The following is a 14,926-nucleotide window of genomic DNA, read 5'->3' on the forward strand; positions in this document are numbered from 1 at the left end:
TTGTCTGAGGAATTAAAGAACTTTTTGTAAATTGATCCTCCAACCATGTCTTTGAAGAAACAACACTAGTTGATTAGTGTGAGATTCTGCAGAATGTAAAGACTGAGCTAGTACCAAGATATCGTCCAAATAAGGAAACACCGCAATACCCCGTTCTCTGATTACAGAGAGTAGGGCACCGAGAACCTTTGAAAAGATTCTTGGAGCTGTCGCCAGGCCAAACAGAAGAGCGACAAATTGGTAATGCTTGTCTAGAAAATAGAATCTCAGAAACTGATAGTGATCTGGATGAATCAGAATATGAAGATATGCATTCTGTAAGTCTATTGTGGACATATAATGCCCTTGCTGAACAAAAAGCAGAATAGTGCTTATGGTCACCATTTTGAAGGTTGGCACTCTTACATAACGATTCAAAATTTTCAGATCCAGAACTGGCCTGAATGAATTTTCTTTCTTTGGGACAATGAATAGATTTGAAAAATACCCCAGGCCCTGTTCCTAAAATGGAACTGGTATTCGGTACCCTTGAGAGACAATACTCTGAATCCAATGATTTTGGACAGAATCTGCCCAAATGTTTTGGAAGAATTTTAATCTGCCCCCTACCAGCTGAGCTGGAATGAGGGCCGCACCTTCATGCTGACTTGGGGGATGGCTTTGGTTTCTTAAACGGTTTGGATTTACTCCAACTTGAAGAAGGTTTCCAATTGGAACCAGATTCTTTGGGGGAAGGATTAGGTTTCTGTTCCTTATTTTGTCGAAAGGAACGAAAATGGTTAGAAGCTTTAGATTTACCCTTAGGTCTTTTATCCTGAGGCAAAAAAACTCCCTTCCCCCCAGTGACAGTTGAAATAATCAAATCCAACTGAGAACCAAATAACTTATTACCTTGGAAAGAAAGAGATAGTAATCTAGACTTAGATACCAGTTCAGCATTCCAATATTTGAGCCACAGAGCTCTTCTAGCTAAAATAGCTAAAGACATAGATTTAACATAAATTTTGATGATATAAAAAATGGCATCACAGATAAAATGATTAGCATGTTGAAGCAAGCGAACAATGCTAGACAAATCAGGATCCATTTCCTGTTGCGCTAAACGTTCCAACCAAAAAGTTGATGCAGCTGCAACATCAGCCATAGAAATGGCAGGCCTAAGAAGATAGCCAGAATATAAATAAGCTTTCCTTAGATAAGATTCAAGTTTCCTTAAAAAGAAGTACTATCTTCCATAGGAATAGTAGTACATTTAGCAAGAGTAGATATAGCCCCATCAGCTTTGGGCATCTTTTCCCAAAACTCCAATCTAACTGCTGGCAAAGGATACAATTTTCTAAACCTTGAAGAAGGAATAAAAGCAGTACCAGGCCTATTCCATTCCTTAGAAATGATATCAGAAATAGCATCAGGAACTGGAAAAACCTCTGGAGTAACCACAGGAGGTTTATAAACAGAATTTAAACGTTTACTAGTTTTAATATCAAGAGGACTAGTGTCATGGATACCGGGCTGCAAGGGTTAAACTCCCACCCCCCTACAACCTCACTGTGTAACAATCAATCCTGCTTAGTATGATTACAAGTATAGGTATGTAGCACAATATCAACTGAGAGTACTATTACTTGGTAAACCCATATGGATATATGTGCAGTTAATATAAGAATAATGTTTCCCTACAGAAAATACACACTAAAGTATTATCTGTATTATAGGAATCAAAATCTAATGCAATCTTGGAAATAAGCAGGCTTGTAATAATACAAAAGGATATAGGAATAGGTGAAACTTTCTTATGAATAAGTAAGGAGTAATTATAATATATTGCGTAACATGAGATATTAAACACACAGCAAGTAAGTCTTATCCAATGTAGTATTGATAGATTGTTATAATGGAGAACTTCTGCAGATATAGTTATAGTTGCAAACGTGGTAATGTACCTTGAAAACTGTGAGTGCGGTAAGTAAGGACAAACACTTCCGGGTTCTGTAGGCTGCGGTTGCAACAGCAGTAGAGACACGCTGAAACCAGCTAACAGTCAGCGTGTGACGTCACGATTCTCCGGTGCAGCAGAAATCAACATAAGGATAATATAACAGAACAAATAAGATTAACAGATTAAAGCTTCAATAACCGGTTATTCTTTATGGCTGCCACAGACTTGGTTTGTAAAATAATATGAGCTGATAAGATGAAACAGGTAACGTAACTCCCCAAAATAAAGACAGTCTTGAATAAATGAAAGTACTTGCCAAAGTAAGAATTCCAAAAGATGTTGCAACAGGCTGGAATTAAATATGAGATCCGTAGGAGGAAGATCTTGAATGAGGTAACTTGAGTTGCTGATAAGTTAAGATTCAATTTTAACCTTCCAGAGATATGAGAGGCTCAGTGTTACTCTGAGGAAAATAACAAAATACTAAGCAAGGTGTGTTCAGTGAACAGGTGTTTTATGGGAGTAAGTAGGATATGATTGGTTGAATTCTAATTAAAGAAACAGTACACCCAAAAGCCTGACATGACTCCCCCCTCAAACAAGCTGATCCTCAGCTTGAAGTCTGGGGCGATCTGGATATCTCCTGTGGAATTGGGAAACAAGTCGAGGAGCATTAAGATTAGATGCGGGTTCCCAGGAGTCATCTTCCTCCGAATATCCCTTCCACCTAATTAAATATTCCAGAATACCCTTGGAAAACCTTGAATCAAGTACTTCTTTAACCTCATAGATTTCTGAGTCTTGGATGGAAGTGGTCGGTAGAAGTTGGGGAGTGTTATTTCTAGTAGGAACGTATGGTTTGAGGAGGGAAACATGGAAAGTCGGATGTATTCTCATAGATGATGGTAAATCCAGAGTGACTGCATTCTGATTTATTACCCTAGTGATAGGGAAAGGTCCACAGAATTTTTGTGTCATTTTCCTACTAGGAAGATGTAGCTTTAGGTTTTTCGTTGACAACCATACCTGGTCTCCAATTTGATATGAAGGTGGTTGTCTGTGTCTCAAATCATAATAGTGCTTTTGGGAAGTCTGAGCTTTTGAAATGTTTTCCTTGATAACGCGAAAATTGTCTAGAAGTGCATTATTCCATTCATCTACGAGAGGAGAATTGGAAGGAGTAGTATTAACTGAAGTGATGGTTGGATGGTACCCATAATTTGCGAAGAATGGAGATAATTTTGTGGATGAATTGGTAAGATTATTGTAGGAAAATTCAGCGAAGGGTAAGTATGTTATCCAATTGTCTTGCTGGTAGGAACAAAAACATCGTAGGTACTCATCTAACCACTGATTAATTCTCTCAACCTGTCCGTTTGCTTGTGGATGAAATGCAGTGGTGTATTGATGGGTTATGTTAAGAGATTGACAGAGACTTTTCCAGAATTTAGATGTGAACTGGGATCCCCTGTCAGATATTAAAACTGTTGGTACCCCATGAAGCCGAATCACATGTTGTATAAATAAGTTAGCTGTTTCTGCTGAAGTGGGAAGCTTATGAAATGGAATAAAATGTGACATTTTGGTGAAACTATCAACAACTACCATGATGGTGGTATAATTCTTTGATGGAGGTAGATCCACAATGAAGTCAACTCCTACTTGTTTCCAAGGTCTGTCAGATGTTGGAATTGATATTAAAAGTCCATAAGGTAATTTCCGCTCAGTTTTGCATACTTGACAAGTAACACAACTGTTTATATAATCTGAAACAGTTTCCTTCAAATGAGGCCACCAATAAGTCCTTGTTATGAGTTCGATGGTGCGTGATTCCCCTGGATGTCCAGCTAAGGGTGAATCATGGTGATGTTGTAAAATTTGTTGTCTCAATTCTTTAGGAATATAAATCATATTCTTGTAGTAGTATAATCCGTCTTTCAATTCCAAAGGAACCTTAGTGTCAGTAGGTGAATTTTTTGAAGAGTTCTTTATATCAGTTAGAAAGTCTGAAGTTAATCCAATGAAGCGTTCAGGAGGAATTATAGCAGTAGGATTTTCGTTAGGAATAGGTTCGGATAGTTGTCGAGAGAGTGCATCCGCTTTTCCATTTTTGTTTGCTGGGCGGTATTGGATTTGAAAGTCGAATCTTGCAAAGTAAAGACTCCACCGTACCTGTCTAGATGATAGAGTCTTGTTATTTTGCAGGTATTGGAGGTTTTTGTGGTCCGTATAAATTATGAAGGGCATTTTTGCACCTTCTAGTAGGTGTCTCCAAAATTCTAAGGATTTACGGATGGCGAGTAATTCTTTGTCTCCTATTGCGTAATTCCTCTCTGCTGATGTCATACTTTTTGAAAAGTAGGAGATTGGATGTAGAGGATCTTTGGGTGTTTTCTGTTGTGAAAGTACTGCCCCAATCGCAAAGTCTGAGGAATCAACTTCCAATACGTATTGTAAATCAACATTAGGAAATTTGAGTATGGGTGCTTCTGTGAAAGTTTGTTTCAAGAAGTCAAATACTTTGGAATGACTTTGATTCCAATGGAATTGTTGGGTTGAACCAGTAAGTTGTGTGAGTGGTCTCACTATTGATGAAAAGTTCTTTATAAATTTTCTGTAATAATTGGCAAACCCCAAAAACCTTTGGAGAGACTTCTTATCTTTAGGAGTTGGCCAATTTTTTACTGAATCAACCTTCTCGGTTTGCATTTGGATACCAGCAGGAGATATAGTGTAGCCTAAGAATGAGATAGTGGTATTGTGGAATGAACACTTTTCTAATTTGGCATATAGTTTATGTGTTTGTAACCGAGCTAAAACCCAACGGACATGTTTTATATGTTCTGGCAAATTGTTGGAGTAAACTTATTTAGAGATAAAGGGTTGGGGGGAGTAGATTTGTGAAAATTTTGCCAGATTTTACCTGAATTGACGTTTTACATATAATATTCAGATATTGAGATTATTGATTCTGCAAAGAAGCAAAACCTGGAGTGGATTACTCACTAGGAAACCTAACAACAACTAGACAAACTAGTTGTAACTGAGAGTACAACAAAGTTATAAAGAGAGAGTAAATCCACTAGTGTCTAATAACACTATCACATCTACTAATATCATAAGGTTTTCCAAAGAAAATAGTGTTGAAAAATTGGTTCCCATTCATTCATACATTATAGTTTATTAGGCTAAGGAACTCACACTCATACAAGTAGCAAAAGCTGTGAATTAAAACCACTTGAACTCTGTGATTAGCATAATAGCCTTAAAGTTAATATGTCACTATTAGATATCCTCAATCCAAAAGATTTAAAGTTAACTAAGCCCTTACAATCCGAGGGCTGTTTTACTTTTACATATGCAATAAACGATATGGGGATATAGTATTAACTATTAGGTACTTAATATATCACAAGAGTAAGCAAAGTTAAAAACGGACGATAGGAGAGACAAAGCTGCCCCTATCGGACCCCTATCCGATAGGGGCAGCTTTGTCTCTCCTATCGTCCGTTTTTAACTTTGCTTACTCTTGTGATATATTAAGTACCTAATAGTTAATACTATATCCCCATATCGTTTATTGCATATGTAAAAGTAAAACAGCCCTCGGATTGTAAGGGCTTAGTTAACTTTAAATCTTTTGGATTGAGGATATCTAATAGTGACATATTAACTTTAAGGCTATTATGCTAATCACAGAGTTCAAGTGGTTTTAATTCACAGCTTTTGCTACTTGTATGAGTGTGAGTTCCTTAGCCTAATAAACTATAATGTATGAATGAATGGGAACCAATTTTTCAACACTATTTTCTTTGGAAAACCTTATGATATTAGTAGATGTGATAGTGTTATTAGACACTAGTGGATTTACTCTCTCTTTATAACTTTGTTGTACTCTCAGTTACAACTAGTTTGTCTAGTTGTTGTTAAATTGTTGGAGTAAATTAAGATGTCGTCTAAGTATACTACTAGACATATGTCTAATAAATCCCGGAAGATATCATTAATAAAGTGTTGGAACGTTGCGGGGGCATTACAGAGACCGAATGGCATCACTAGGTACTCATAGAGTCCATACCGAGTTCTGAAAGCTGTGAGCCATTCGTCTCCTTCTCTTATACGTATGAGATTGTATGCCCCACGCAAGTCCAACTTAGTAAAGATGGTAGCATTACTTAATCTTTCAATTAATTCCGGTATGAGAGGTAACGGATATCGGTTTTTTACTGTCCGTTTATTAAGCTCTCGGTAATCTATTATCGGCCTGAGTGAAGTGTCTTTGTTGGTTACAAAGAACATTCCAGCTGCTGTGGGTGAAGAAGAGGGTCTGATGAAACCCTTTCGAAGATTATCTTGTAGGTATTGTTTTAGATGTAACAACTCAGGGTGACTCAATGGATACAAATGACCAACCGGTAATGTTGCACCTGGAATTAATTCAATTGGGCAATCATAAACCCGATGGGGTGGAAGAGTTTCTGCCTCAACTTTACTAAAGACCTCTATGAAGTCCTGGTATGGTTCCGGTATTTGAATCTGTTCTAATTCTGTGTGTAGTATTTTATGATGTGGGAAGCATGTATTTTCACAGAATTTTGATTGGAAGGCAACAGTTAAAGTTGACCAATCTATATAGGGATTGTGTGTCTGAAGCCAGTATAACCCTAATACTATAGGAAAATGAGGTGATGGAATTACATCGAATGTTATATATTCGGTGTGGCCATCTTCAGTAATAACTAATATAGGTACTGTGTTGTGAGTTATAGGACTATTTGCAATTACAGAGCCATCAATAACTTTGATTGAAACTGGTGTTTTCTTTAATACAATTGGTATTTTATTTTTCAATACAGTAGATTTGTCTATAAAGTTTCCAAAGGCTCCAGAGTCAACGATGGCAGAAGTAGACATTCTATTAAGGTCCCACTGCAAAAGGAGAGATAGTTTGCAATAAGAAATTTGTTTATCTAGACTTTGAGTGTTGTTAATATGAACAAACTTACTCTTTTTATTTTTTTGTAGTGTTGGACAATTCATAACTGTATGACTGGGATTTGCACAATACATACAGAGGTGATTAGTTCTTCTTCTTATCCTTTCTTCAGGGGTTAATGGTCCACGTATAACTCCTATTTCCATAGGGGTGACATGCTCCATTGGAGGTGATTTTATGTGTGCAGAGGTGGACATAGTGGCTTTAAATGTTGGATCTGAATAACCACGTTCAGCTTTGCGTTCCCTGAGCCTCCGGTCGATTTGGGTTGAGACTTTTATTAATGCATCCAGGGTACTAGGAAGCTCTATACGTGCTAGCTCATCCTTGACAGGATCAGACAGTCCCAATCTAAATTGGTTTCTGAGCGAAACCAAACTCCATGCTGAGTCTGATGCGTACAGCTTAAATTCAGTGGTATATTCTTCCACTGTCTTTTTTCCTTGTTTTAAGCTCCTCATCTTTTGTTCAGCCGTTAGTTGAATATCAGTATCTCTATATAGCTCATCCATAGCTTGGAAAAAATTTGTTAGTGAATCTAGTAGGGGGTCATTTGTTTCACACAAATGATCTGCCCAAATTCTGGGTTCAGATCTTAGAAAAGATATTGTGGACAAAACCCTTACCCTGTCAGTGGGGTAAGTTTTTGGTTTTAAATTGAAGAGCAGGTAGCAGGCATTTTTAAACTGCCTATAGGTTTTCCTATTACCATTATATAATTCTGGCAAGCTTATCTGTGGTTCAGAACTGGGGGTTTGTTGTTCTTTTACCTCCTTTATAAGCTCTCTGAGAACCTGATTTTCTAGTTGTAAGTCCAGGATAGCCTGTCCCATTTTGTCTACCTTTTGACTCAGGTTATAGACTACTTGGGGAATTTCAGCAGGTTCCATTTTCTTTTAAGGCTTAGTATTATGTAACAATCAATCCTGCTTAGTATGATTACAAGTATAGGTATGTAGCACAATATCAACTGAGAGTACTATTACTTGGTAAACCCATATGGATATATGTGCAGTTAATATAAGAATAATGTTTCCCTACAGAAAATACACACTAAAGTATTATCTGTATTATAGGAATCAAAATCTAATGCAATCTTGGAAATAAGCAGGCTTGTAATAATACAAAAGGATATAGGAATAGGTGAAACTTTCTTATGAATAAGTAAGGAGTAATTATAATATATTGCGTAACATGAGATATTAAACACACAGCAAGTAAGTCTTATCCAATGTAGTATTGATAGATTGTTATAATGGAGAACTTCTGCAGATATAGTTATAGTTGCAAACGTGGTAATGTACCTTGAAAACTGTGAGTGCGGTAAGTAAGGACAAACACTTCCGGGTTCTGTAGGCTGCGGTTGCAACAGCAGTAGAGACACGCTGAAACCAGCTAACAGTCAGCGTGTGACGTCACGATTCTCCGGTGCAGCAGAAATCAACATAAGGATAATATAACAGAACAAATAAGATTAACAGATTAAAGCTTCAATAACCGGTTATTCTTTATGGCTGCCACAGACTTGGTTTGTAAAATAATATGAGCTGATAAGATGAAACAGGTAACGTAACTCCCCAAAATAAAGACAGTCTTGAATAAATGAAAGTACTTGCCAAAGTAAGAATTCCAAAAGATGTTGCAACAGGCTGGAATTAAATATGAGATCCGTAGGAGGAAGATCTTGAATGAGGTAACTTGAGTTGCTGATAAGTTAAGATTCAATTTTAACCTTCCAGAGATATGAGAGGCTCAGTGTTACTCTGAGGAAAATAACAAAATACTAAGCAAGGTGTGTTCAGTGAACAGGTGTTTTATGGGAGTAAGTAGGATATGATTGGTTGAATTCTAATTAAAGAAACAGTACACCCAAAAGCCTGACACACTGTCACGGATACTGGGCTGCAGGGGTTGAACTCTTATCCCCCTTTTTTGGTTGGAGTATAAAGTGACAACCCAATTCAGTATTGCCTGTCCTACCCCCCCCCCCGACACAGAATGCTTGAGATTATTGCAACCTCCTGCTGTTATGTGTCTGTACATTCAGTCTAGGTGTAAGACACAGAGCAGGAGATTACACACAGCACAGACAATCGAATTCTGAGACCTCCTGCTGTTATGTACCTTTCTGTTATTGTATGAGTCATCCATTGTCCTTTTCTGATTAGAATCTTGTTTAACTAACCATTGTCTGATGTTTGTCTCATTGTATAATATTTGTTATAACTACCCCCCGTTTCTGTTGGAAATGTATAAATGCTGTGTTTTCTGTGAAATAAAGCAGTTCTTACTTCACCTGAATGCTAGTCTGTCTAGTTATTTAGGTGGGCTCCTGCTAGAATCATTTTCTTGGGCTATATAGCTGGAGTCACCAGGGAGGAAGAAGGACCCGTTAGCCGGAGCTACCCAGTTGGGGTAGCCGGGGTATCCGTCACATTGGCTGGCAGTTGTGGGATGCTTCCAACTTCTTGGGGCATTCAAACCCCCAGCTAGAAGTATTATTGAATGGAGACTTGAGGGAAAACTGCGGGTACCAAGAGCAGACCTACCCCCACCAAATGCTGGGGGAGGACCAGGCGGCCGGTGGGACGGATGATGACTAGGGCAATGAGCCATCCATTACAGCACCAAGTACAGTATCTACCCCGGGGACACCCAAGTCCGATATACAGCGGGAAGTGCAGTGGCGGTTGGCGTTGTATGACACATGGCCACCAGAGGAGGTCATCACCAAGATAGTCTCAGATGTTACCCAGCTCAAGTTAGCAGAAATCCACCAGTCCATAGGAGGGGCTCCATCCGCCCATGGAATGCAGGCTCCCCGACCGCCCATGTGACCCCATGGTGCCTTCCGAGCCTATAAGGAAGAGCAGGAGGATATTGACTGTTATCTTAAGGTCTTTAAGACCCAATGTGAACTACAGGGTGTAGCCTACACCGACAGACTGTCCTGATCGGTAAGTTGTCAGGGCGGGCTTTGGCAGCTTTCCACGCTACCCCTTCTGAGGACCAAAAGGATTATAACAAAGTGAAAGACTGTATCCTTGCCCTATATGGGCTGACGCCAGAGGCCCACCGACAGAAATTCCAGGCACTAAGGAAGCAGGATGGACAGCCTTTCACAGAATGGACCCACCAATTCACCCAGTCGATGACTTCCTGGCTAACCAGCTGCAAGGCCACTACTGGGGCCGAAGTGGCACAGCTATTCCTACTGGAGCATTTCTATAACCATGTTCCAGTTGAAATTAAAGAATGGGTCCATGATCGTCGGCCCACCACAGCAGACCAGGCGGCCATCCTGGCTGATCAATACGCAGGTGCCCGCCGCCAAGTTCGCTCTGCCCCTCAATTGACTTCCCACCCGGCTTTGGTTGTAGCCCGACCCCCAGCAGTTACCACTAAGCCCCGGGACACCCGGCCTTTGTCCCTCTGGCCGGAGTCAGGGACTCCCGGGAATGTTTCTCCTGTGGGCACCACGGCCGCTTCAGGCGGGAATGCCCGCATCGGGCCCGACAGCAGCCGGCAGCCCAGCCAAGACACCCCCAGCCAACATCTTGGGTAAGCGCTCCAGCTCGACCTAACCAGCCGCTGCCTACTATGCTTATGCACCAGCATCGGCTGACTACCCTGAATGGGCTGAAGAGGAGGTTGACACTCTACAAGAAGCCCAACTTATGTCTACCAACAACCGTCAGCACCACTGCCAGACCATTTGGGTCAATGGAAAGGCGGCCCAGGGATTACAGGACACCGGAACCACCATCACCCTGATCCAGCCTCATCTGGCCTCCGCTTCTACCTCTACTGGAAGAACCCTTGTGGTTCGAGTGGCCGGAGATGCCATTGTACAAATCAATATGGCCTGTGTCCATCTGGTTTGGGGCACTGGAGCCCGTACTGTGGATGTGGGCATTATGCCAGATCTTCCTGCAGAGGTTCTACTAGGAAACCTCGGCCTACTTGTCTCCACCTTTTTGGGGGATACTCCCCTGGACACCTGCCCAGTGACCACCCACAGGCAAGCTCAGCGTCAAGCCAAGACACCGCAGCTGGGGACCCAGGTAAGACCTCCCACCCTGACTCCTCTCCTTCCCCGACACCCTAGCTTTGCCCCCCAATGTCCAACCCCGGTCCCTGCCCACCTTCCCTACCAACTATCCTGGGCCTCCCCCTCTGAATTTGCCCAAGAGACCCTGAGCGACCCAAGCCCTGTCCCCTTCTGAGATAGAGTAAGGACTGACCCCCAGGGAGGAACAGTTCCAATGGGAAAACGGTCTGTTTTATCGGGTCTCCCGGAGAAAGAAAGGGCCAGTGCCCAAACACCAGCTGGTGGTACCGAAATTATATCGGTCCGACCTGCTATGAATAGGGTACAACATCCCCTTGGCCAGGCATTTAGGCAACTCCCGAACACACCACCGCCTTACTCAGGTCTTTTTCTGGCCCAGAATCACAAGAGACATTAGGCAGTATTGTAAGACCTGCATAGTGTGTCAGAAAGTAGGGAAGACCAGGGACCATACGAAAGCGCCCCTTAACCCTCTCACCATTATTGATGAACCCTTTAGCAGAATCGCTGTGTATATAGTAGGGCCCCTACCTCGACCCAGCCCCTCCGGGAAAAAATACATACTCACGGTAGTCGACTATGCCACTAGGTATCCCGAGGCAATACCTCTGGCAAATATCCAGGCGAAGATGGTGGCAGGTGCTTTGCTGTGGGTATTCACCAGGGTAGGCTTCCCCCAAGTAATGGTCTCTGACCAAGGGTCCCAGTTTACAGCAGAGGTCACCCAGAAGTTATGGGAACTGTGTGGAATAAAACCCCTGTACAGTGCCCCATATTACCCCTAGACCAATGGGCTTTGTGAATGGTTTAAGGGGACACTGAAGCTTTGGACGTTCTTGGCCACTCACACAGACTGGGAAAAATTCCTGCCACACCTCCTCTTTGCCTACCGAGAGGTGCACCAGGAATCCCCTGGGTTTTCACCCTTTGAGCTGCTATATGGCCGGAAAATAAGGGGGCCCCTAGACTTGTTGCGAGCCCACTGGGAGGGATCAGCTGGGGGGGAAGGACCCTCCATTGTGGAGAACGTCCTGAAGTTCAGGGATCGGCTGAAGGACCTCACTGCCATGGTTCGGGAGAACCTTCAGGGTGCTCAAAGGAGACAGAAGTGGTGGTACGACCGTAACGCTCGTAGCCAACTTCTCACAGTAGGGCAGAGGGTTCTAGCCATGAAGCCTGTCAAAATAGACAAGTTACAGGCTTCCTGTCAAGGGCCCTACTGGGTGGTGGAACAGTGGAATAACATCACCTACCTTGTAGCAAAATGCTCCGATGACGAGGTCCAGCGGACCTTTCATGTGAACATGCTCAAGGAGTATGTAGAAAGACCCCAAGATGTAGCCACTATCTGTGCTCCGGCTGTGGCAGACTCGGAGAGCCTCTCCATGCCAGAGCTCCCCGGGCCAGATGAGACCCCTCAAGGAGTAGCCAACATAATCCTGGATGAGAGGTTAGTGGCTGGACAGAGACAGCAGGTCTGGCATTTACTAGAGGACTGCCAGGAGATGTTCTCCAATGTCCCTGGGTACACCACAGTGGCTGGGCACTGAGTGGAAACCCCGGGGCAAGCTCCCCTGAGGCAGGTAGCTTACAGAGTACCTGACTCTGTCAGAGACAGTATGAACCGGGAGCTCTGAGGAATGTTGGACCTCGGTGTTATAGAACCGTCCAACAGTCCCTGGGCCTCCCCGGTGGTGCTGGTCCCCAAAAAAGATGTTACTACCCAGTTCTGCATTGACTACCATAAGCTCAATGACAGAACCACAACCGATGCCTACCCCATGCCCCGCATTGACGAACTCTTAGATAGAATTGCCAGAGGTCACTTCCTAACTACCCTTGACCTCTACAAGGGGTATTGGCAGATCCCACTAGACCCTGAATCCGTTCCCAAGTCCGCCTTCATCACCCTTTTCGGCCTCTACCAGTTTAAGGTCATGCCATTTGGGATGAAGAATGCTCCAGCCATCTTTCAGAGGATGGTGGATCGCCTGCTGGATGGCCTCCAAGACTATGCCTGTGCCTACTTGGACGACATTGCCATCTTTAGCGACACCTGGGAGGACCATTTGATCCACCTGGGCATTGTTCTAGATCACCTCAGAGCCGCCGGGCTGACCCTGAAGCCCTACAAAGGCACCATAGGCTGCTTGGAAGTCTAGTACCTGGGCCACCGAATGGGCTGTGGACAGCAATGGCTGGAGCTGGCCAAGGTTGACGTAGTGGCAAACTGGTCCACTCCTCGACCCAAGACCCAGGTCTTAGCCTTCCTAGGAACTGCCAGCTATTACCGAAGGTTGGTCCCCAATTATAGCACCCTCGCCAAACCCCTGACCGACCTGACTCATAAAAGACTGCCCGACAGGTACTGTGGTCCCCAGAATGTGAAAACGCCTTTCAGAGCCTCAAGTTTGCCTTGATCTCTGCCCCCATTCTGGCCTCACCTAACCCCACCAAACGTTTTTGCATCCACACAGATGCCTCCATGTTTGGGTTGGGAGTAGTTAAGCCAGATGGACCGGGAAGAGCATGACCACCCCATAGCCTACATCAGTAGGAAGCTGCTGCCCAGGGAGGTAGGCTACGCGGCGGTGGAGAAGGAATGCCTGGCACTGGTATGGGCCCTCAAGAAATTACAACCATATATATATATATGGAAGACCTTTCATTGTCCTCACCGATCACAACCCCCTGATGTGGCTTAACCGAGTGTCGGGAGATAATGGACGTCTACTAAGATGGAGTTTGGCCCTGCAGCCCTTTAATTTTAACGTTCAGTATAGGCTGGGAAAGGGCAATGGGAATGCCGATGGACTTTCCCAGCAGACTGAAATAGAATGCTCGTCGGACAGCCCCAAGTAGACCCGTGTGGATCTAGCCGGGTCTGCCAAACTGGAAGGGGGGAGTTGTCATGGATACCAGGCTGCAAGGGTTAAACTCCCACCCCCTACAACCTCACTGGTATGAATACTTGGCTGCAGGGGTTGAACTCTTACCCCCCTTTTTTGGTTGGAGTATAAGGTGACAGCCCAATTCAGTATTGCCTGTCCTAACCCCCCCCCCCAGACTCAGAATGTTCGAGATTATTGCAACTTCCTGCTGTTATGTGTCTGTACATTCAGTCTAGGTGTGAGACACAGAGCAGGAGATTACACACAGCACAGACAATCGAATGCTGAGACCTCCTGCTATGTACCTTTCTGTTATTGTATGAGTCATCAATTGTCCTTTTTGTGATTAGAATCTAGTTTAACTAACCATTGTCTGATGTTTGTCTCATTGTATAATATTTGTTATAACTACCCCCCTTTTCTGTTGGAAATGTATAAAAGCTGTGTTTTCTGTGAAATAAAGCAGTTCTTACTTCACCTGAATGCTAGTCTGTCTAGTCATTAAGGTGGGCTCCTGCTAGAATAATTTTCTTGGGCTACATAGCTGGAGTCACCAGGGAGGAAGAAAGACCCGTTAGATGGAGCTACCCAGTCGGGGTAGCCGGGGTATCCGTCACAACTAGTCTCCTCAATATCCAATGTAACCAACACCTCTTTTAACAAGGAACGAATATACTCCATTTTAAATAAATAAGTAGATTTGTCAGTGTCAATATCTGAGGAAGGATCTTCTGAATCAGATAGATCCTCATCAGAGGAGGATAATTCCGTACGTTGTCAGTCATTTGAAATTCCATCAACTTTATGAGAAGTTTTAAAAGACCTTTTATGTTTATTAGAAGGCGGGATGGCAGACAAAGTCTTCTGAATTGCATCAGCAATAAAATCTTTTATATTCACAGGTATATCATGTACATTAGATGCTGAAGGAACAACAGGCATTCTACTATTACTGATGAACACATTCTCTGCATGTAAAAGCTTATCATGACAACTATTACATACCACAGCTGGAGATATAATCTCCA

Source organism: Bombina bombina, chromosome 6 (assembly GCF_027579735.1).
Source record: "Bombina bombina isolate aBomBom1 chromosome 6, aBomBom1.pri, whole genome shotgun sequence".
Classification (NCBI taxonomy): domain Eukaryota; kingdom Metazoa; phylum Chordata; class Amphibia; order Anura; family Bombinatoridae; genus Bombina; species Bombina bombina.